The following is a 23,873-nucleotide window of genomic DNA, read 5'->3' as shown; positions in this document are numbered from 1 at the left end:
CTGAGAGTGGAAGATCACAGCGGGACCCCCCCCTGGACCCCAGGTAATTTAAGACATTTGGGGGGGTTTCGGGAGGGTGGGGGATTTATTTTAAAGGGTCGGGGTGGGTTTTGGCGCTCTAACATACCTCATTGTTTTCCTAATGGAAGCGCTAGAGTGTCTGGATTTCAAGTAAATTATGACAAAACAGCTGCCTTAAACATTAATTTAGGTAAATATTCTCTGGCCTTAACGTAAGCTAATTTCCCATTCAGGTGAGCAAAGCATCCCTAATGTGCCTAGGAATACTAACTCTAGAGAAATAGTACCGGAAGCTAACTTCCTGGGATTGGTATGTGCATTGGATCGCAATTTGGAGTTGTGACCCTGCTATATAGTGTGCCGGTTTTCCCGCCCTCCCCCGATTTACGATTTACACGATTTTAAAAAAAACAAAACCGCGATGATCCGATTCCCTCCCCCCCAGCCAAAATCGATCGTTAAGATGATTGATCACACGATTCACATCTCTATTGATATATGCTATTATGTTTAATATATGTGTTCATAGCTTGCTCAGTTACTTATCATACACAGAACACAAAAGTGCAAAGGGAATTTTGATCTGATCCAGGTATAAGACTAAGAAAATAGATACTATACCAATAGGAAAGGTATTCAAAGGGACTTCTGTAGATAAATCGTTTTACCATATAGGAATAGCCCTTTAAAAAATTGTAAGACTGATACATGCACACGCAGGGCATGCATGTACTTTTACATGCAGAGAGGAGAGGTGTTCCAAATGGCGGAATCTGGGCAGGGTTGCAAATAGCTCATGCTAAAATATTTTAGCACATGTAATTTGCAAATAGTGCACCTTAAAGAAAATAAAACTAAATTAATAATAAACTAACACTAAATAAAAAGGGAATGAAACATGAAACAAAACTAAATGTTTAGTTTAGAATCAAGTATATAGGATAAGGGGTGGTGGTGTCTTATATTGCATTTCTGTAGCATAGGTACTGTATTGATCTTATATTGCTGTCAATTTTTGTTTTAAGGAATAGTTAAAAAGAAGATTGTTGCTAGCGAGATGCAGTGGCTGGGGCACCTTCTCTCCTAAGTATTAGAAGGAGAATCAGGTCAATGGGAGGGTGTTGTTTTGACTTGAACAGAGTCTGATGGAATACGTACTTCAGCTAGGGGGATCCACATTTGCAAAGTCATTTTCTGCCTTGCTGTATGTACTTTTATCCTTTCTCAAATGCTTGCATAGTGGTGCATGACTGCAAGTGCAATTTCTCATGTTTTCTATTTTCTGTGCGTATTAGCCTAATGGCATAGTTCAGAGGTGGACAACTCTGGTCCTCAAGAGCCAAAAACAGGTCTGGTTTTCAGGATATCTACAATGAATGCATGAGATAGGGCTGCATGCACTACCTCCATTGTATGTAAATATATTGTGGATGTCCTGAAAACTGAGCCTGTTTATGTAACTCTTGAGGACCGGAGTTGCATATCCCTGGTATAGCTAGCTATTTGTTCATCTTCAGCATGAAAATGGATTGTTTTTGTCTTCAGGATACTGATTGGAGAGTGGAAGAAGAGACACAGAATCGGAGAATTGTGAGAGATGTTGGAGAAAATAAGAACATACATAAGAATATAAGAACATAAGATTTGCCATTCTGGGTCAGACCAAAGGTCCATCAAGCCCAGCATCCTATTTCTAGCAGTGGCAAATTCAAGTCACAAGTACCTGGCAAGTATCCAAACTTTAAATAAATACCAAGCTACTATTCCTTAGTGATTAATAGCAGTTTATGGACTTCTCTAGGAACGTATCCAAACCTTTTCAAAACCCATTTACACTAATTGCTATAACACATCTGCTGGCAATTAATTTCAGAGCTTAATTATGCGTTAAAGAAAAATAATTTTCTCCGATTTGTTTTAAATGAGCTACTTGTTAACTTCATGGAATGCACCCTAGTCCTTTTATTGTCTGAGAGAGTAAATAACTGCTTTACATTTACCTGTTCAAGTCCTTTTATGATTTTGTAGACCTCTATCATATTCCCCCTCAGTCATCTCTTCTCTAAGCTGACTAGCCCTAACTTCTTTAGCCTTTTCTCATAGGGCAGCCATTCCATGCCCTTTATCATTTTGGTTGATCTTCTCTGCACTTTCTCCAGTGCAACTATATCATTTTTGAGGTACGATGACCAGAATTGCACACAGTATTCAAGGTGCGATCTCACCATGGTGCGATACAGAGGCATTATGACATCATCCACTGTTTTATTCACCATTCTCTTCCTAATAACTCATGTTTGCTTTTTAGACCACCACAGCACACCAAGCTGAATATTTCAATGTATTATCCACTATGATGCCTAGATCTCTTTCCTGGGTTGTAACTCCTAATATGGAACTTAACATTGTGTAACTATAGCAAGGGTTATTTTTCCCTATATGCATCACCTTGCACTTATCCACATTACATTTCAGCTCTCATTTGGATGCCCAATCTTCCAGTCTTACAGGGTCTTCCTGCAGTTTATCACAATCTGCTTGAGATTTAATTACTCTACATAAATTTGTGTAATCCATTAATTTGATCACCTCACTCATTGTATCCCTATGCAGATCAATTATAAATATATTAAAAAGCACCAGCCCAAGTACAGATCCCTGAGGCATTCCACTGTATACCTTTTTCAACTGTGAAAACAGACCATTTAATCCTACTCTGTTTCCTGTCTTTTAACTAGCTTGCAATCCACAAAAGGACATTGCCACCTATCCCACAACTTTTTACTTTTCTTAGGAGTAGGTTTGGGGGAAAGAGAGAGAGAGATAGGAAACAATTTTATTTAATATGTACATTCATGAATAAAGAGAGTGATACAGACACATATATTAAATAAACGCAAAGTAAAATCAATAAAACTAGAAATAATATAATATAGGTTAGATTATGCCAGTATAAGATACTTTAGGCACTAATTTACCTATATACAGTATATGAATTGAAGTGTATATCATTATGCATGCATATATGTATGTATCTTCACTTATAACTCAAAAACAGCCAGTCTTACCTAATCTAAATGTACCAAAATTATTGAATGCCAGACTTGACCTTTTTCAGGATTTTACTGGCTGAGATTACAGCTATGTTCTTTGAAAATAAGCAATATTTTTCACTTAAATAAAAATGGCTGGTTTGTTAATCTGTTGTTGTAGGGGCTCTTGGCTGGAGATAGAGGGTGGAGTGGGTGGGAAGGGCGGCAGCCTTCAATGGCTCCTCAGGGTCTGGCAGGTCTTCCCATGGCTCCTGAGTGCCAAACAAAAGGAGGGAGGGAGGCATGTTTTTCTGCAATTCCTTGGAGTGGGGAGAGAGTCAGGCCTTCTTGCAGCTCCTCAGGCCAGGCGGGGAAAGGAAGCAGGCTATGATCCTGTATATAATAAACAGGTACATGAAATATTTGTCAGCTGTCACTATTTCATCATGTTATTTACATTAGACTCTTCAGCTGTCCTCTAACCTGAGTGAAGTACCAGCATTCCTGATAGTATATATTATTGTAAGGGTGAAAAATGGAGGTGATCCATTTCCAAAAACCTGAACCAGTCAGATTAAAAACTACATAAAAGAAAAAATGAAAGTTGTAAGTAGGTTAGCAAAAAATTCCTGTTTGTAAATTGGAAACAGAGCAAAATGAATAGTTTTTGGCTGTTATACATCAAACTTATGTCTCTGCATGGTTTTCTTACATCTTTGAAACCAATGGTTTTTAACTTTTTCTTTGTACTATGAATTATTTTAATAAAAATGTTTAATTCATTTTATTATCTGTAGAAGAATGTTTAAGAAAGTCAAAATGCTGAATTCCTGATGAAAAACAAAATAAGTTCATGAATTTGGAACTGTGCCAATGTTAGTTGTGTTCATGTTACTAATTGTCAAGTACCCCCTTCTTCACTGGTATTCAGATAGTTTGTTGATCACTTAGAACATCTTTGACAGAAGTGAATTAGATAATAATGCATTAAATTTGCAGGATTGGAGCAGAGACCATAAACCACAATTTCTCTTTGTAAGGAAATAGACTTCCTGTCTGCTGGTTTTTATGTGTCCAATTAAGTGCAGATTTTTGGCTTCCTAAGCTACATAGCTGAAGCATTTTTCCAGAAACTCCAATAAATAAAGCAAAACTTAAATAAAGACCTCATGCATGTCTGGTAATATTTTTCTCATATTATACCTGATATCTTTGAGTTTTTCTCTAGAAAGGACTAACCCATCTCCTGGCTCCCAGCAATCCAACAGCACATTTCCCAGTAACTGACATTTATTTATTTATGTATTTATTTATTTATTTATGCAAATTTGTCATTTCAAAAAAAGCTCTAGGCATTGTAAATAACTAAACATAAAATAAAAAAATCCATAAATAATCAAGCAAAGCTAAAAATAAGTATAAACATAACTATACATAAAAAATAAAACAAAATTTTTTTTTAAAACTAAATATAAAGTAGTATATTGGCAGTTTTAAAAATGGTATAGAGAGGATATTTGATAAAGTGGTTACTTCTCAGAACTATCAAATTATTCTCTCTGGAAAAGACTGGCAAAAAACCCCCAAACAAACCACTTTTGCATATTTTGCTAAAAATCAGGTAACTTTTTTGAATGATTTTATAATAAGGTCCAGTAAATACAGTGCTTAAAATGCTGCCACCAAAGCAGTATTTGCACTGTGTTCTGAAATTTTAGATGCACAAATATCCAAGTAAATCTGGATTCCTTAATAAAAACATATCTATGTTGATTCTGTTTAGTTGACTAAAATCAAATCAAATAGTGAAACCAGGTCAGAGGAAGTTTGCTTATCTATAACTTTATACCATTCTTAAAGGAAAATCTAGGATTCACATGTGCTTTTATTCATCAGTTACAGAATGTTCCACTGAAAAACAGAACAATCTGTTTGCTACACAGGCTGCATGATTCTTGATTTCATGAGGTATGCTTTTACATTGTCACTGAAGAAACCTATGTATTGCTTATTTTTTCCCCATAATGTCGCCCTGAAAAAAGTGGAAACAATAAGCTTTCACGTTTAAAAAAAAAATAGTACTTAAAAAAAATGATAGATTCCTTTAGCCACTGATAGTTTCTCTTTTCTAGGTTAAATAAGTCAAAGGAGTTAGTTGAATAGTGGTTAGAAGCACTTGGGGTAATTTTCAAAATGAAAATGTAAATGTAACGTACCGTCATAAACATTTTCAAAAGCCCATTGCCCATGTTAAGTGCACTTAACATAGGTAAAACCTATTGACAATTCAATGGCATATACTGTAGCAATTTTCAAAGGCTGTGTTAAATGCACTTAGGGTTGAATTTTAAAAGCATGACTTGCGCTAAAAGACTCACATACGCAAGTATGTGTGCCACGCGTAAGCGGCATGGATTTTAAAAGCCATTAATTATGTGTGTATATCCAGGTGTGCAAGCTCAAAAAAAGGGTCAGGGTACGGGTGGGGCATGGGCATTCCAGGGCAGGAAAAACAGTTATGCACGTAAATCCATATTTTTAAATTGGAAGATGCAGCATGCGGCGGCTTGTTAGCCGCGTATATTTACTGCTGCTGCTGCTGAGCAGCAAGTCTCCAGAAATCGCATTTTTATCCCAACACAACAGGGTAAAGTCTTCGAGTCAACTGGGGGGAGTGCAGGATGAAGAACCAGAGGGGTCTGGATGACCTTGAGATTCACTGGGCAAACTGGTGGAATGATTAGAAAAACTGGGATTGTTCTTCACGTGCGCATGTTTTAAAATCCGCTTACCTATGCACATTAAAGCTGACAAAGTCCTAAGGAAGATATGCGAAGTACATTTTCTCGAGTAGCCATTTAAAATTAGGAGCATACTTATGCATGGTAGGCATATTTTAAATCATATGTGCACAAGTGCGTGCATGATTTAAAATTCTAGCGTAAGTCCGCTTGCGTGTCCATATGTGAGTTTATGGGCGCCCATGTGCTTGTTTTAAAATTTGCCTATTAATGTGGGTAAATGGGCTTTTGAAAATTGCTTTGATAGTATGTTACATTTACATTTTCCCTACAAAATTACTTTCACAATGAAAATTACACTTTTTGTGGTTTTTGCCTTTAGTGGGCAAATAGTTGAAATAAACTCAAACATCAGTTGTATGATAAGCTGATATTTCAAGGAGATTCACCAAAAAAAAAAAAAGGATGTATCGTGACCTGAAAATGTTTTTCAGAGCATTCAGAAGGAGGAGCAATCCCCTCCATTCTGCCAATAGACCTGCTGATAAGGACCCACCTGTCCAAATACAGAAGCATTTTTTAGTCACATCTGATGGTCCTCCAAATATATCTTCTCCTGCTCAAATCTAGTGAAGATCTAGACTAAGGGGTAGATTTTAAAAAGCATTTACTCGAGCAAAACTGGTTTTTGCTCGAGTAAATACACTTTACTCAAGTAAGTGGGCTTTTCAAAATTGCTACAATATATGCCATTGAATTGTCCATAGGATTTACTCAAGTAAGTGCACTTTACTCGCATAAATAGCTTTTGAAAATTGCTACAATAGTATGTCACATTTACATGCGTAACTCCTTTGAAAATGACCCCCTAAGGGTCTGACACAGCCACATAGCGCCCATCACTTCTGACTGAAGTGATTTTGATTCCCACCATCTCTTTCCTCTATCCGGGCACACACTTTTCCTATTTAAATCCCACAAGCGTCACCCCATATGGCATGGCTGAGTAACACTCGGAACCCTCGCCGGTCATGAGGGCTGGAGGAATGTCTCCTTCAAGATGATCCTTCAGTGCTGCTCTTTATGGCTAGCAGTGGCTGGTACAGTAGTAGTAGCAGCCACTTTCTTTATGACGTGGTCAGGCAGGATAGATCCTGGTATTCCCCTAGCAGGAGTAGAAGTCAAGGTCTGCTGCCTGTCCAACCTCCTCCCCCTTGGGTTGAGCCCTGGGGGCTGGCAGGACTTTCCATGGCATGATACATGAAATGCAGTCAGGTAGGGCAGGAACTGAAGGCAGGAGCTGACAACAGGCAGGAGTTAGGGACAAGGGCTCCGAGCGGGAGGCAAGACTTGGAGCTGGAGCAGGGACTGGCACTGGAGTCAGGCAGGAGCTGGAGACAGGCAGGGACTGAAGACAAGGGCTGGAACAGGAGACAAGGTCTGGAACTGAATCCGCCCCTGGTTGGAGAGTATACCAGTGTAGGCCAAACCCACCCTGGAGGGTCTTAGAGGGTTTCTAAAGCTCCAGGTAGGCCAAAAAGTAACTTTGGAAAAAACTCCAACCTCTCTAACTTTCAACTTAGACTGCCCCCAGAGCCCTTTGCAGAGCTCTGCTAAAAAGCCTCCTGTAGGGGGATATCCATTTCAGCCCTGCCAAAGAATGGATCCTTCATCTAATTCCTTTCTCTAACCATGCTAACAGTTCTATTACCAGGGCTTAATAGTAACCCACAAAAGGTGCCAAGGTTACTTATACAAACACAGGAAGACAAGAACTAATGCAACTGGGCCAATCTTTACCCGGAATCCGCCCCTGGTTGGAGAGTATACCAGTGTAGGCCAAACCCACCCTGGAGGGTCTTAGAGGGTTTCTAAAGCTCCAGGTAGGCCAAAAAGTAACTTTGGAAAAAACTCCAACCTCTCTAACTTTCAACTTAGACTGCCCCCAGAGCCCTTTGCAGAGCTCTGCTAAAAAGCCTCCTGCAGGGGGATATCCATTTCAGCCCTGCCAAAGAATGGATCCTTCATCTAATTCCTTTCTCTAACCACGCTAACAGTTCTATTACCAGGGCTTAATAGTAACCCACAAAAGGTGCCAAGGTTACTTATACAAACACAGGAAGACAAGAACTAATGCAGAATAAGGCATATATAAGACAAGATAAGGAAGCAACAGACAAGGAAGCCTAAGCAGGCCATAAGGCAAGGCAATGTGAGACTAGAAAACCTGAAGGCTACAGTTAGGGCAAGAAAGCCAAATAGGCCACAGGATAAGGCAAGAAGGCCAGGGAGGCTACAGGACAAGGCAAGAGGGCAAATGAGGCTGCAGGGCAAGTCAAGAGGGCCCACAAGGCTGCAGGACAAGGCAAGGGTGCCAAGGAGTTCACGGAATAAGGCAAGAAGGTCAAGGAGGCTACAAGGGGCCATGCAGTAGCAAGGAACCGAGGTAACTTATTGATGAGGTGCCGAGTTGTGGGAGATGCAGGGTTAAATAGGGCTGGCCTTGCTGAATCATGGAGCCTTCAAGGAGGTGGGTAGAACAGGAGTGAGCATGTCTCAGTGAAGATATCTGCTAGTGGGGGGACTGCCTAGCAGCCAGGATCATTACACTTTATCCCTCTATGACTGAGCATGTCATCTCAGCACTGTGTCCAGGTCCCAATTTTCCCTAACAGACAGCAGACTCAAAACACAAGTGTGCTGTACCACATCACACGATGCTATTGCCTGAACCACTGGACCAGTCCTAATTCTGAAACATTAAAAGCAAATCTTATATCAATGAAAAATAGGAAACACAGCTGGAACAAAACCCCTTCTTTAACTGTTATAATCAAGTACCAAAAATATATTGACTTTTCTTCTTAGTTTTCTATGCAAAAGTCACTTTTATAGGGCCAGTAGCACTCACCTTTTAAATCCCATCTTGACCTACCCTAATGGCCAGAGTTCTCAAATCCCACTTACATGCACGCTCTTTTATCCTCATATAATATATTTTAACTTTCTTTCCATCTTTACTCATCTTTCATTTAGTGAGACTTCACAAACTCATATTTACATTCCTAACTCTAAAATGTTGCAAAGCTGCAAGGACTGGTAAAATTAATTTATTCCTTTTCCAAACTGCAGAAGCATCTTGGCTGCTATGGTAACAAAGTGCGCTCCCATTAACTCACTGTTTGTTATGTCCTCTCATTATCTCCACCCACCCACCCATTAATGAAAGCTCTATACTAATACCCCATTTCCCATTATGCCAACCACATGCATATTATAAAATAGCCTAGGCACGCGTATACATGTGCATAGTTTTAAGCTTGTACATACCTAGCAGCGTAAACTGGCTTAGAGAAGTACAAGTGAGGATAATTAATAACAGTAAGGATATTTAATAACAGATGTGTTGCGCGTCCCGGCCACGTGGGTGCCCGACGCTCACCACGGCCCTCTCCGGCTTCCTCCAGGCTGCAGGCCTCACAGTGGAGCTCCCGTCGGGGCTTTGCGTCTTCGGCCACCTCGGCGCGTGGCCGATGTCCTGAGCTTTAAAGGGCCAAGCGCGGGAAAACCAATTTGGACGCAGTATGATGATATCACTTAGTCCTATAAATAGCGAAGCCCTGTCCCCAGGATCTCGCCTTGGCAATCGGGTCGACACCGGGGTGTTCTAGTTTGCCTAATCCTGTGTTCCAGTGTCTCCTTGTTCCAGCGTCTCCTTGTTCCAGTGTCTCCTTGTTCCTCCACCCTGTGTTCCTTCCTGTGACCTTACTCAGGTAGTACCTTCTCGGACTGATCTCTGGTACTGACCTCAGCCTGCCTGACCTCTTTCTTCATCTGCTGCCTGGAACTGACCCTCGCTTGCCTTGACTACGCTCGGACTGACCTTGGTATTGACCCCTGCTTTGGCTGACCACTTCTGGGCAGATACTCTGGCTTTGACCCTTGCGCTTCACTCGGATACTCTCTTCTGGCCTTCCGTGACTACCAGACCAACTTGCTTGGATTCTACCCGTGGCATTCACCCGACTAGACCCGCAGGCGCTGCCTGTCTCGCCCGGAGTGCCTTTCTGAACTGTTACCTCCCTGAGGTCTCCGGAGCTTCCAGTTCAGGTCTGGTCCATCCTCTCTGCATCAGCCGCACACCCTTGCTCATGGTGGGCACACCCCTCTGCTACCTCTCCGGAAGACCATCTGAGGCCCACCTAAGTCCAGGCAGTCCGGGTACCCAAGGGCTCAACCTGCGGAAACCCCGGACTGTTATTGGCAAAGCTCCAGCTAGCCTCTGTTTCCTCGTGTGCTCCGCCTCCTGGTGGCAGGCACTCTCTGGGTCCGACCAGAGGGCCATACTAATCCTGCACCAGGCCAAGGGTCCACCTCCAGTGCATCCACCCAATGACTAGTTTCACCAGATCACCCACCAGTTAGCCCAGTGTTCAGCTAGATCCTCCAAACCCCCCTGGTTCATTATCCTATACTCCCCCAAGTTATCCCAAACCCCTCAAACACTTTAAAGATGCCTGTAAATTTTATTTTTCAGACTTATATTTCATCCATAGCAGAAGTAGTTACAGGGCATTGGACCTGGATGCATGTCCAGGCGCGTAGCTACTTGGGCTCACATCTCTTGGTCATGCCCCAAAACACCCATGCCTTGCCCACGCCCCACCGCTATTTTTGCTGACATGAGATATCATATTCATGCATTGGCACTTGTGTGTTCATGTGGCAGCAATATAAAATCATGTGGACATGTGCAAGTACTAGATGCGCATCCATCTCCCGATTTCGGCAAGCATCCAACTTTTAAAATTCACCTTTAAGGCTCCCAACCCCTAATCCCAGCTACCTACTAAGCCCCCTCCATAAAGGGTCCCTAAGCCCATCCACTCACTAACTCCCACCCCCATTGAAGTTCCCCAAATCTAGGCACTCTACAGGACCCTTCTATACACACCTGTCTTGTGGTATGGCTCTCTTTTTATTTCTGCTGGGTCAGCTGAAGTCAGTGACCTTAGCTGTACAGGTGCCATTTTTAAAATGACTGGCAAGGAAGGAAGAGGGAGTCATGCTTCAGAACAGGTAAGTATTGGAGGGTTCCTATAGATCTTCTAAATTGGGGGTTCTTTACTAGGGGGGGGGGGAGGCTAGTGGTGAGTGAGTTTAGGGTGTGGGAGATAGGTGAGTGGAGGATGAGTTAGTCAGGGGTTATAGGTAGATGGGTGAGAAGTGGGTAGATTAGTGGAGTGTTAGTAGATGGGTAGGGGCAGTAAGATCATTAGAACAGTCCATGTCCAAGTACCAGCCCCTTCATCATTTTTTTTTACCTCTTCTGCACCTTTTCTAGTTTTTCTATGTCTTTTTTGAGATAGGGTGACCAGAACTGCATACTGTACTCAAAGGGCCTGAAATTGAAAGTAGGACTTATCCAGGTAAGTGGTGGCCGCTGGTTATGTTCAGTGGCCACCGCTTAACTGGATAAGTCACTTATCCGGCTAAGTAGATAACCGGATGGTCAATGGGTGAAGAATACGCAGATCGGGGCGGCACTACTTATCTGGTTATCTTATCAGGATAAGGATAAGTGCCTATATTCAGCATTATCCAGTAAAAATCAATCAATCAATCAATATGTTACTAAAGATACCCTATCAGAGACTTCAGTTCATGTCACACCCACTAACATAGATCGCTGCTCCTTATAGTTTGCTACTTTATTTTTACCTTATCTTGTTTATTGTTTCCTTCTTTATTACACCTTGCCTCACAAATCTGCTTCACTTTTTTGAAGGAGTTAATAAACATGTGGATAAAGGTGAACCGGTAGATATAGTATACTTGGATTTTCAGAAGGCGTTTGACAAAGTTCCTCATGAGAGGCTTCTAGGAAAAGTAAAAAGTCATGGGATAGGTGGCGATGTCCTTTCGTGGATTGCAAACTGGCTAAAAGACAGGAAACAGAGAGTAGGATTAAATGGGCAATTTTCTCAGTGGAAGGGAGTGGACAGTGGAGTACCTCAGGGTTCTGTGTTGGGACCCTTACTGTTCAATATATTTATAAATGATCTGGAAAGAAATACGACGAGTGAGATAATCAAATTTGCAGATGACACAAAATTGTGCAGAGTAGTTAAATCACAAGCAGATTGTGATAAATTGCAGGAAGACCTTGTGAGACTGGAAAATTGGGCATCCAAATGGCAGATGAAATTTAATGTGGATAAGTGCAAGGTGATGCATATAGGGAAAAATAACCCATGCTATAATTACACGATGTTGGGTTCCATATTAGGTGCTACGACCCAAGAAAGAGATCTAGGTGTCATAGTGGATAACACATTGAAATCGTCGGTTCAGTGTGCTGCGGCAGTCAAAAAAGCAAACAGAATGTTGGGAATTATTAGAAAAGGAATGATGAATAAAACGGAAAATGTCATAATGCCTCTGTATCGCTCCATGGTGAGACCGCACCTTGAATATTGTGTACAATTCTGGTCGCCGCATCTCAAAAAAGATATAATTGCGATGGAGAAGGTACAGAGAAGGGCTACCAAAATGATAAGGGGAATGGAACAACTCCCCTATGAGGAAAGACTAAAGAGGTTAGGACTTTTCAGCTTGGAGAAGAGACGACTGAGGGGGGATATGATAGAGGTGTTTAAAATCATGAGAGGTCTAGAACGGGTAGATGTGAATCGGTTATTTACTCTTTCGGATAGTAGAAGGACTAGGGGACACTCCATGAAGTTAGCATGGGGCACATTTAAAACTAATCGGAGAAAGTTCTTTTTACTCAACGCACAATTAAACTCTGGAATTTGTTGCCAGAGAATGTGGTTCGTGCAGTTAGTATAGCTGTGTTTAAAAAAGGATTGGATAAGTTCTTGGAGGAGAAGTCCATTACCTGCTATTAAGTTCACTTAGAGAATAGCCACTGCCATTAGCAATGGTTACATGGAATAGACTTAGTTTTTGGGTACTTGCCAGGTTCTTATGGCCTGGATTGGCCACTGTTGGAAACAGGATGCTGGGCTTGATGGACCCTTGGTCTGACCCAGTATGGCATTTTCTTATGTTCTTATGTTCTTATGTTCTATGATTCATGTATCCCTATATAATATAATAAGTTAAGTTCTATAGTTCTGATACCTTGTTCAATGTAACGCCTCAACAGCGACTGTTTTTGTTATATTGGAAACCGATTTGATTTGATATTGTATCAAGAATGTCGGTATATAAAAATTCTAAATAAATAAATAAATAAATAAAATGAGTAAGTTAGACCTGCTCAATAGCAGGTCTAAAGGTATCTGGATGGATATAACTTATCCAGATACTTTGAACTTATCTGTTATATTCAGTAGCATAATTGTGCAGCTGAATATACCTTCTAAGTTATCTGGATAAGTTATATTCGTTAACTTAGATAACCGGATATCTTTGAATATTGGGCCCAAAGCGCAGTCACACCATAGCTCAATACAGAGGCAATATGATATTTTCCACTTTACTATCCATTCCTTTTCCGATCATTCCTAAAATTCTATTTGCTTTTCTGACCACTACCACACACCAACCTGAGGATTTCAGTGAAGAGTGGCTGGGGGTGACTTAGTAGTTGGTGGGTTAGAGTTGGGTTGGAGGTGCTAGAGTGTGGATGTGTGATTGTGTGTGAAACTCTCTGGTCCTGAGAATGAGAGTGTCTGGCCTGAGGGTCCTCTTGTACGGGTGCACCAGGTCTGTCTGGCTCAGGGGTTCTGGTCATTCTCTCTGGCTTGGGGTTTCGGGTCAGAGACTTTCTGGCACGGGAGTCCCAGGTTAGAGTTTCTGTGGCTCAGAGGTCCCAAATCAGAGTTTTTCTGGCTTGGAGGTCCCAGGTAAGAGGGTCTCTGACTTAGGTATCCTAGGTTATGAAGCCTGTGACTCTGGGGTCACAGACTCAGAACTGCACTGGACATCCTCCAATTTTTTTTTTAAATTTCAGTAGTTAGAGGTATTAGTTAAATTCAACTTTCATTTGCGACCACTGAAGTTAATACAGAAGTAAAATTAACTTTAATGTTATCTTTATTTCCATTTTTGTGCACATTTTTTTACTTTACTTCTGATTTCACATACACAATTTAACTATTCTGTGCTCCATATCTCATTAGTGTTTTACATCCAAAGTAAAGTAAAAATTTACTGTGGTAGTAAAAAATCAGCATGCCTCAGAGCTCTGCAGATCTGACCCAGAGACTCTGGGTTTGGAGACCCAATTCCATGTCTAGAAGAGCACTCAGGATCTGGCTCCTCAAAATCACCTCTCCTCCTCAGACAAGATGTCTCTTTATTCATCTATGTTAATGTAAGGGACACACCGATCCCTTACTAGTAGTTTTTTCCCTTTTTTGTGCGAGCACTAGGGCCTTGCGGTTTTTAGCCCATCTTTAAATGTTTCCTCCTCCCAAAGCTGGGATTGGTCAGCTTGGCGCTATAAATTGGGGCTGAGCATGGGCAGAAAGCCAAGGGGGTTAGAGCTGAGCAGGAGTTAGAAGTGTTTTTGGCTGTGGTCCCATGCTAGGCCCTCCCTGACCTGGAGAAGAAAGAGAAAGGAGGTTTTGTGGAACACCCCTGCCTGAGAGAAAGAGAATCTGGGTGCATTCCTTGCTCTATGTCCAGTTGAAGTGAGGTGGTTTTTGCACCTACCTATAAAAATGTGTGTGTTCCCTGTACCAATTTGGCCCCTCCCACCAATGTAGGGGATTATATTAAATAGATGGTGGGCTCTAGAATACAGGAGGAAGCTTTGCTGACAATTCTCTGCCTTCTGCCTCTTATTGATTCATTTGGATAGCCAGAACTATGCAGGATAGCCAGAACTATGCAGGACTCTAAGCTCTTGCTTAGAGTCCTGCATAGATCAGGATAAAGGAGATGGATAAGAGAGGGCAAGAGTGCAAGTGAGAGAGCGTGAGAGAGCAAGAGAAAGTTTGCATGTGTGTGAATGAGCGAGAGATCAAAAGCAGGGAGAAAAATTATGTGTTGGTGGGCAGAGAAAGGAGAAAGCAAGAGAACATGTGTGGGGGGTTGGTCAGTTTGAGGAGAGAGCAAGAAACCTAGAAACATAGAGAGCAGAGAGAATGAAAAGTGATTTAAGAAAGCTTGAAGACTGGTCAAAGATTTGGCAGCTGGAATTCAATGCCAAGAAGTGCAGAGTCATGCATCTGGGGTGCGACAATCCAAAAGAGCTTTATGTGATGGGCAGTGAAAGATTAATGCACGTGGACTGGGAGAGGGACCTTGATGTGATAGTCTCTGATGATCTGAAAGTGGCAAAGCAATGTGACAAGGCGATAGCTAAAGCCAGAAGAATGCTGGGCTGCATAGAGAGAGGAATAACCAATAAGAAAAAAGAGGTGATAAAGCCCTTGTACAGGTCCTTGGTGAGGCCTTACCTGGAATATTGTGTTCAGTACTGGTGCCCATATCTAAGAACATAAGAAATTACTAGGGATGTGAATCGTTTTTTGACGATTTAAAATATCGTCCAATATATTTTAAATCGTCAAAAAATCGTTAGGGCCACGATACAATACCAATTCCCCCGATTTATCGTTAAAAAATCGTAAATCGGGGGAAGGGGGAGGGCAGGAAAAATGGCAGACTAAAACCCCCTAAAACCCACCCCCGACCCTTTAAATTAAATCCCCACCCTCCCGAACCCCCCCCCCCCAAATGCTTTAAATTACCTGGGGATCCGGCGGTGGTCCAGAACGGCGGCGGTCTGGAATGGCCCCCTCAATAGAATCGTGTTGTCTTCAGCCGGCGCCATTTTTCAAAATGGCCACCGCAAAATGGCGGCGGCCATAGACAAAAACGATTCGACGGAGGAGGTCGTTCCGGACCCCCGCTGGACTTTTGGCAAGTCTTGTGGGGGTCAGGAGCCCCCCCCAAGCTGGCCAAAAGTTTCCTGGGAGTCCAGCGGGGTTCCGGGAGCGATTTCTTGCCGCGAATCGTTTTCGTACGGAAAATGGCGCCGGCAGGAGATCGAGTGCAGGAGGTCGTTCAGTGGTAACCCCCGCTGAACGACCTCCTGCACTCGATCTCCTGCCGGCGCCATTTTCCGTACGAAAAAGATTTGCGGCAAGAAATCGCTCCCGGAACCCCGCTGGACTCCCAGGAAACTTTTGGCCAGCTTGGGGGGACCTCCTGACCCCCACAAGACTTGCCAAAAGTCCAGCGGGGGTCCGGAACGACCTCCTCCGTCGAATCGTTTTTGTCTATGGCCGCCGCCATTTTGCGGCGGCCATTTTGAAAAATGGCGCCGGCTGAAGACAACACGATTCTATTGAGGGGACCGTTCCGGACCGCCACCGTTCTGGACCACCGCCGGATCCCCAGGTAATTTAAAGCATTTGGGGGGGGGGGGGGGGGTTCGGGAGGGTGGGGGATTTAATTTAAAGGGTCGGGGTGGGTTTTAGGGGGGTTTAGTGTGCCGGCTCACGATTTTAACGATTTTTCACGATAGTTTACACACCCAAATGGCAACAATACGATTCCCTCCCCCTCCCAGCCGAAATCGATCGTTAAGACGATCGAGGACACGATTCACATCTCTAGAAATTACCATGCTGGGTCAGACCAAGTGACCATCAAGCCCAGCATCCTGTTTCCAACAGAGGCCAAACCAGGCCACAAGATCCTGGCAATTACCCAAACACTAAGAAGATCCCATACTACTGATGCAATTACCGTATTTCCACGCATATAACCCGCGGGTAATGTGCGTTTTTACCTACCCCGCATGCCCCCCGCGGGGTATAAACGTGGGCGGGTTATCCAGAAAAAATTTTACAACCAATAAAGTTTCCCGACTCTGAATAGGCTGCAGCTGAGAGGAGTCCGTCCTATCCCTGCGCCCGGCCGCTTCCTGATTGGTCGCGTGTTAAATCTAGGCCGCAGGCGGGTGGGCGCTTGTTCCAGGCGGCGGCGGCGGGGGCGGGTGGACGCGCGTTAGTTCGAGACGGCCGGCGGGTGGTCGCGTGTTAAATCTAGGCCGGGTCGCACAGGCGCGCATTCATTCACTGCCGGTGGGGGCAGCCCCCACCGGCAGTGAATGAATGCGCGCCGAAAGCAGCTTGTTCCAGGCGGCGGTGGCGGGTGGACGCGCGTTAGTTCGAGGCGGGTGGTCGCGTGTTAAATCTAGGCCGGGTCGCTCAAGGCAATCTAGGCCGGGTCGCTCAAGGCAGTCACATGCCGTGACGTCACGGCATGTGACTGCCTTGAGCATCGAATCGCAGGGGTCGCATTCATTCACTGCCGGTGGGGGCTGGGGCAGCCCCCACCGGCAGTGAATGAATTCATTCATCCAGGCGGAGGAGCCGGCTGCTTTCAGCTGCCGCTGCCGGCTGCTTTCGGCGCTCAAGGCAGTAGCGGCGAAAGCAGCCGGCTCCTCCGCCTGGATGAATGAATGCGACCCCTGCGATTCGATGCTCAAGGCAGTCACATGCCGTGACGTCACGGCATGTGACTGCCTTGAGCGACCCGGCCTAGATTGCCTTGAGCGACCCGGCCTAGATTTAACACGCGACCACCCGCCTCGAACTAACGCGCGTCCACCCGCCACCGCCGCCTGGAACAAGCTGCTTTCGGCGCGCATTCATTCACTGCCGGTGGGGGCTGCCCCCACCGGCAGTGAATGAATGCGCGCCTGTGCGACCCGGCCTAGATTTAACACGCGACCACCCGCCGGCCGTCTCGAACTAACGCGCGTCCACCCGCCCCCGCCGCCGCCGCCTGGAACAAGCGCCCACCCGCCCGCGGCCTAGATTTAACACGCGACCACCCGGCTCCCGCCGCCCGCCTGGACCCACGCGGCCCTCCGACAGGTATTTAAAATTTTATTTTTTTTTTGAATTGCGGGTTATATGAGGAGGCGGGGTATATTAAAACTTTTTTTCATAAATCTTGAAAACCTGCGGGTTATGTGTGTGGGCGGGTTATATACGTGGGCGGGTTATTGTCGTGGAAATACGGTAATAGCAGTGGCTATTCCCTAAGTAAACTTGATTAATAGCAGTTAATGGACTTCTCCTCCAAGAACTTAACCTTTTTTGAATCCAACTACACTAACTGCACTAACCACATCCTCTGGCAACAAATTCCAGAGCTTAATTGTGCGTTGAGTGAAAAAGAATTTTCTCTGATTAGTCTTAAATGTGCTACTTGCTGACTTCATGGAATTCACCCTAGTCCTTCTATTATCCGAAAAGATAGAGGCAGTCCAAAGAAATGTGACCAAATTGGTGAGGTGTCAGCATTGGAAGACTTATGCAGAGAGGCTGAAGTATCTGAATAATTATACCCTTGAAGAGAGGAGGTGCAGGGGAGATGTTATACAGACCTTTAGATACTTGAAAGGTTTCAATGATGCACAATCATCAAACCTTTTACCGTTGAAAAGAAATCAATAGAAGTAGAGATCATTAAATGAAACTCCAGGGAGGACAATTCAGAACAAATGTCAGGAAATATTTCTTCTCGGAGAGGGTGGTGAATGCTTTGAATTCCTTTCCAGAGGAGTTAGTGAAGATGAAAACAGTGAAGGAATTCAGAGGGGCATGGGATAAACACTGTGGACCCTAAAGGCTAGAGGATGGAATAAAAGAAAAGAGTGCATAGGATTAATTGTGTGTAACTTGCTGGTGTGACAGTTGCTACCCTTAACAAATAAAAGTATCAAGGCTTAATGAAATTCCATCATTGCTCTCTGCTTCAATGGCAGTGGGAAAAGGGGATTTAGGTTCAGACAGCAACCAACAAGGGCCCGACTTTTACGGTTTGGGGAACAAATAAACATGGGGTAACTTGCTGATGCGGCTTTTAATACCCTTAATCATTAAGCCTGATACCTTTGATGTGGATCCATCATTGCTCTCTGCTTCCACGGCAGGGGTTAGGAAAACTTGGATTCAGACAGCACCTGAGGGCCCTGACTTTTATGGTCTGGGAAACTGATAAGCATGAGGGTAACTTGCACAGTGCAGTAGATACTGGCATAAACTTGATGATTTGATTTGTATTTAAGTTATTTTATAAGGTTTATGTTATGTTATGATCCGTTCAAATGTTAAAAGCCATCTCTGTTCTTTGTATCACCCTGAGCGAATGTTTTTGTTGTACTGTAAACCGTTGTGATATGCATATTTTACATGAACTTCGGTATAGAAAATCCTAAATAAATAAATAAATAAATAAATAAACAAAAAAACAAACAAACGTGTTGGGCAGACAGGATGGATCATTTGGTTCTTTTCTGCCATTATTTCCATGTTTCTACTTCTATGTAAGGAAGGGGACAAGAATGTGGAGGGAAGAGAGAAGAGGATGTGAGAATGGCGAGAGAGGGAAGAGGAGAGAGCAAGATGGGGAAGGAAAAAGGTGATAGAATGAAAAAAGATGAATTAGGTGAAAATGAGAGAAAGAGGGAGGGGCAAGAAAAGGTGGGGAATAGGGAGGAGGAAGAGAAAGTGGTGAGAGAGTTAGGACCATGGATCGGAGGAGACAGAGAAAGAGAGGAGCCTGGACTGGAATGGGGGAGGAACCCAGGGTGATAATATAGAAGGAAGATGATGAAAAATGGGGGAGAAAATGCAGGAGAAAAAGGAGGAAGAGCGGTAAAAGAAGAGCAAATAGGACACACAGGAAGAGGAGAAAGAATAAGAAAATCAGGAGACAGAAAAAGAAGGAAGAGAAAATATCCATTAGTGAAGGAATGAGGTAAAGAAGGAAGGAAGAGAGGAAACTGAAACAGAAAAGAAATTGGAAGGAGGATACCAGAGAGAGACAGAATAGAGATAAAGAGATAAAGAGATAAATAGAGAGTGAGAAAAGAGATACTGAGTCAGAAAAGCAAGCCAAGGACACCAAAGATTGGAAAATTTAATAATATTTAATAGAGAATATTAATTAATAAGTACCACAGTTGAAGGGGTGAGGGGATGGAGGGGAAGAAAAATAGAAAACCAGACCCCTCCCCCACCTGTTAATCTCAGGGTGAGTAAAATAATCAGTTCTAAAAAATCTCCACTGATTTCAACTGTGGTCTTATTATGCTGGCCCTATAAAGACCAGGACACTATACTGAGCTGGAAAATGAAACTAACTTTATTTTTCCTCAACTGTATCCAATGCCATCTATGGCCATGAGTGTTATACAACTATTACTATATATACTCAGCCTATCTGAATAACAGGAATAACAATACCCCAAATAAGCAGTACCCTCTTTCAGCAAATATAAATGCTATCAGGGTCTCTGAAGGCCAAAGTTCACTACCTGAACCTACGACTTCCTGTCAGGGATTATTCTGCCCTGTTGACAGCCATAATCCCCATATCATGTAGGCTTCCAGGCATGATATAATTTCTCAAAAAAGCTGAAGGTTGTCTTTTCCTGGTTGGATACCTCTTATAGAAATGGAGAAGTGGGAAGGTGGAAACTCTGCCAAGACTGTGACTCTGGTAGCAGTTTCTGCAGAATGTGCCTCAGTGGAGTTATCTTGTGGTGGTAGGGTTTAGTTGTGGTTCCAGCAAATTATGGCTGGAACCACAACCAATTATGACAAATGCTTGCTGGAACCACAACCAAATAAGATCAAGGGGTCCCTGCAATCCTCTTTGTTCTATCCCTTTTCCGTTTCAATCCTTTACTCAAACTTGATCTCCAGGGTTTAGCAGTGCCAGGGATTTAGTCTTATTGTGACTGTCATAGATCTGATGGGCTTCGTAAAGATCATCCTGGTACTGAAGATTGTAGAAATCAGTATGAGAAGGAAAATATGGAACCATGAAACAAAGTTTCAGTCTCAAAAGTACCTCCGCTGGTCTGGAACTATTAGCCAAGGGTATAAATTGTTATTGTAAAAAGGCAAAATAGTGGTCAGAAGACCTGGACAATGGGTATTTATTTATTTATTTATTTTGTTTATCGAGTTTTATATACCGTCATTCAGTTTCACCATCACAATGGTTTACAAAGTTTCGATGTTTAACAGAGTGATCAAACATTTGCTTGTTAACATAGTTATTGGAGGTGTTATTAACATGGTTTGGTTCTTATGTTGCACAGTTTAAAATATGTGCTTTGGATTGGATCTGAATGTTTATATGTAGCGGAGGTGAGGGGGGGTTATAGCATAGAGTCATTGGGTGTTTTGGTAGGCTTTGGTGAACATCCAAGTTTTTAGTTCTTTTTTTAATGTTTTTGTTGTGTTCTCAGTTCGGTTGGGAGGGTGTTCCAGAGTTCGGGGCTTCCTAGGGAAATGGCTCTCTTCTGAGTTGAAGGAAGTTTTTGGCGCGCAGGTGGAATTTTTAGTATCCCTTTGTTAGCTGATCAGAGATTTCGGTTTGGTAAGTGAGGTTTTATGGAAGCACTTAGCCAGTTTGTTTGTTTTTCATATATTATTTTGTGTATTATGGATAGTATTTTGTAGTCTATCCTGTATTTTATTGGGAGCCAGTGTAGTGATATGAGAGTTGGAGTGATGTGGTTGTACTTTTTTGTTCCTGTGAGTATTCTGAAGGCTGTATTTTGAAAAATTGAACATTCTGCTTGTCCATTGCTCTGGGGAAATAGTGGGCTGGAGGTGGTATGCTGTAAGACGAAAGCCAGAGCAAAACTGCGGAAAAGGTGTAAAGTAAATTGTGCTGCATTATCATATATAACCTGTTCAGGATTGTAATACCCTTTTAAAGTTTGCAGTTCCCACCCTTTCAACCTTTGGTCAAACTTAGCCGTGGGCCAGTTTTTATGGCTATGGAGGATATATTCAAACAAAAATAATTTTTTCACACAAGCCCATGACCTCTGCAGCAAATTATAACAAAGAGGCTAGCCTTTGTGTGTAATAAAATCTGCATATAAAAGAGCCTCTAATGCAGAACTGCAATGACTTATTTTTAGATAGTGCAAAATCATCTGAAGATAGTCTGATTTCTACATTAAGGTACTTAGAAAAAACACATTGACAGATACTGCAACTTCATGATATATTTCAAGAACAGCCATTGATTACCTACACAAGAGGCAAATCTTGAGAAATTCATTTGTTAGATCATTTCTGTCTCCAAATTCTGATAAAGAAATCGATCAAGTGAAAGGACATGGACCATGTGATGCCTGTTCAATGTGTAATACTATGATTAGATTTACAGCATGGCAAAATCCAGTGTCTAGACCAGTGGTTCTCAACCTCTTTTCTGTCGGGACACACTTGACAGGTGGTTCTCACATGCATGACACACCATCATAGGGCTAAATGTAAAAGTACAGTTTGCATCCACAGGAACCCCCCCCTGACTCACAATTATGGTTGTAAAACAGAATTATGACATTCCCCGTACAACTCACCTTACAAAAAATATATTCTGGTTCTAGTGTCATCTCAGTAACAGCAACACAAACTCCAATTACCAGGCTCAATAGCCCTACTTATGAAAAGACAGCAGTTTATCACTAATGCATGTCCTCTTGAGAAAATACAACAAATAAGACTGATACAGTAAAATATCTCACCTCGGTCACATACACAGAACCGACCTAACATACTAAAGTAATGCACATAAACTAATCCGCACACAGTTACACTTGTATTATGGAATGCACTCAAACAGTAACAACCCTATCTATGAAAAGGAAACACTACAAATATTAAATCAGGCCTAAACACCAATACACCTCATATTAGGAAAACAGAACTAGCCAACCAGCTATAGATCCCAACACAGAAATAATTGTATAACTATACTAATAAGCAGAATAAATTTTTCACAACTATGAACAGAATAATATCCAACAATTAAAAACTCATAAAAATTATTTAAAATCCTCCAAATACCAATAAAATATTTCAAAACAGCAGACACATCACATAATATTCAGTAATTAAAATGGCAGTCAATCAAGAAAAATAAACTTAAAAAGCCACGTTTACTACCCCCCTCCAGCAGCTCTCCTACTCTTCTTCCATGTAGGCCAGTGGCACACACTAGAAGCAGTAGTGGCTGAAGCTCTGTACTCATGGTCCTCTTCCTTAGTGCCCACGACCAGTCTCTGTCTCTCACACACACATATACCAGTCACACCCCCATGACCAGTTTCTGTCTTTCACACACCAATCATCTCCCAACCAGTCTTTCTCTTACATACTCACCAGTCACCTTCCCAATCAGTCTCTCTCTCTCTCTCTCTCATGCACACAAACACACATACAGGTTTCCCACTTCCATGTTCTATCTTACATATACAGACTTCTCACTCCCATGCTGTGTCACACACACACACCCAGGTTTCTTACTCCTGTGCTAGCTCTCGCCACATGCACAGGCTTTTCATTCCCATAATCACTTTCTCTCTCACACACACAGATACCAGTCACACTCGCATACCAGTTTCTGTCTCACACACCAATCATCTCCTGACCAATCTTTCTCTTACACACACACACACACACACACACACACACACACACACACCCAGTCACCTTCTTGAACAGTCTCTCTCTCTCATGCACACACACAAAAACACACAGGCTTCCCACTCCCATGTTCTGTCTTACATATTGTGTTCGTGGCTGCTCTACGACCTCACTCCACCCTCTCTACCTCTGTGGCGACTCCCTCCGGGTCTGATGGACGGCTTGCTGCCGCGGCATTTCCATGCCACTTCTCTCCAGCGTCCCCAACCGGCTCAACGCTGCGGATCCGCCATGTTCCTGATGACGTAGGGCGCGCGTGTGCACTCCGAAGTATGTACCAGCAAGGCCGCGAACCTGAAGATTCTCTACTGCCTGGAAGCTAATGCAGATACAGACATTTGTGAGTTACCACCACTCTCTCAGAGCTTTCCCTGGAACCAGGTACTCGCTCCTCGAGGGCCTAACTCTTTCCAGCTCCTGAGCCTGCTTAAGAACATATGTGAGATTGTCATCTACTACTACGTATACAGCATACCCTGCCTACTCACTATCTATAGTCTTTCTACAGCTCAGCAACCCTGGGATCGCAGTTCCAGTATCTGAGGGACTTCAGCCCTGCTGGG

The sequence above is a fragment of the Rhinatrema bivittatum genome, chromosome 4 (genome assembly GCF_901001135.1).
Source record: "Rhinatrema bivittatum chromosome 4, aRhiBiv1.1, whole genome shotgun sequence".
Lineage (NCBI taxonomy): Eukaryota > Metazoa > Chordata > Amphibia > Gymnophiona > Rhinatrematidae > Rhinatrema > Rhinatrema bivittatum.
The sequence above is the reverse complement of the archived record's forward strand: the minus strand, read 5'-3'. Positions refer to the sequence as shown.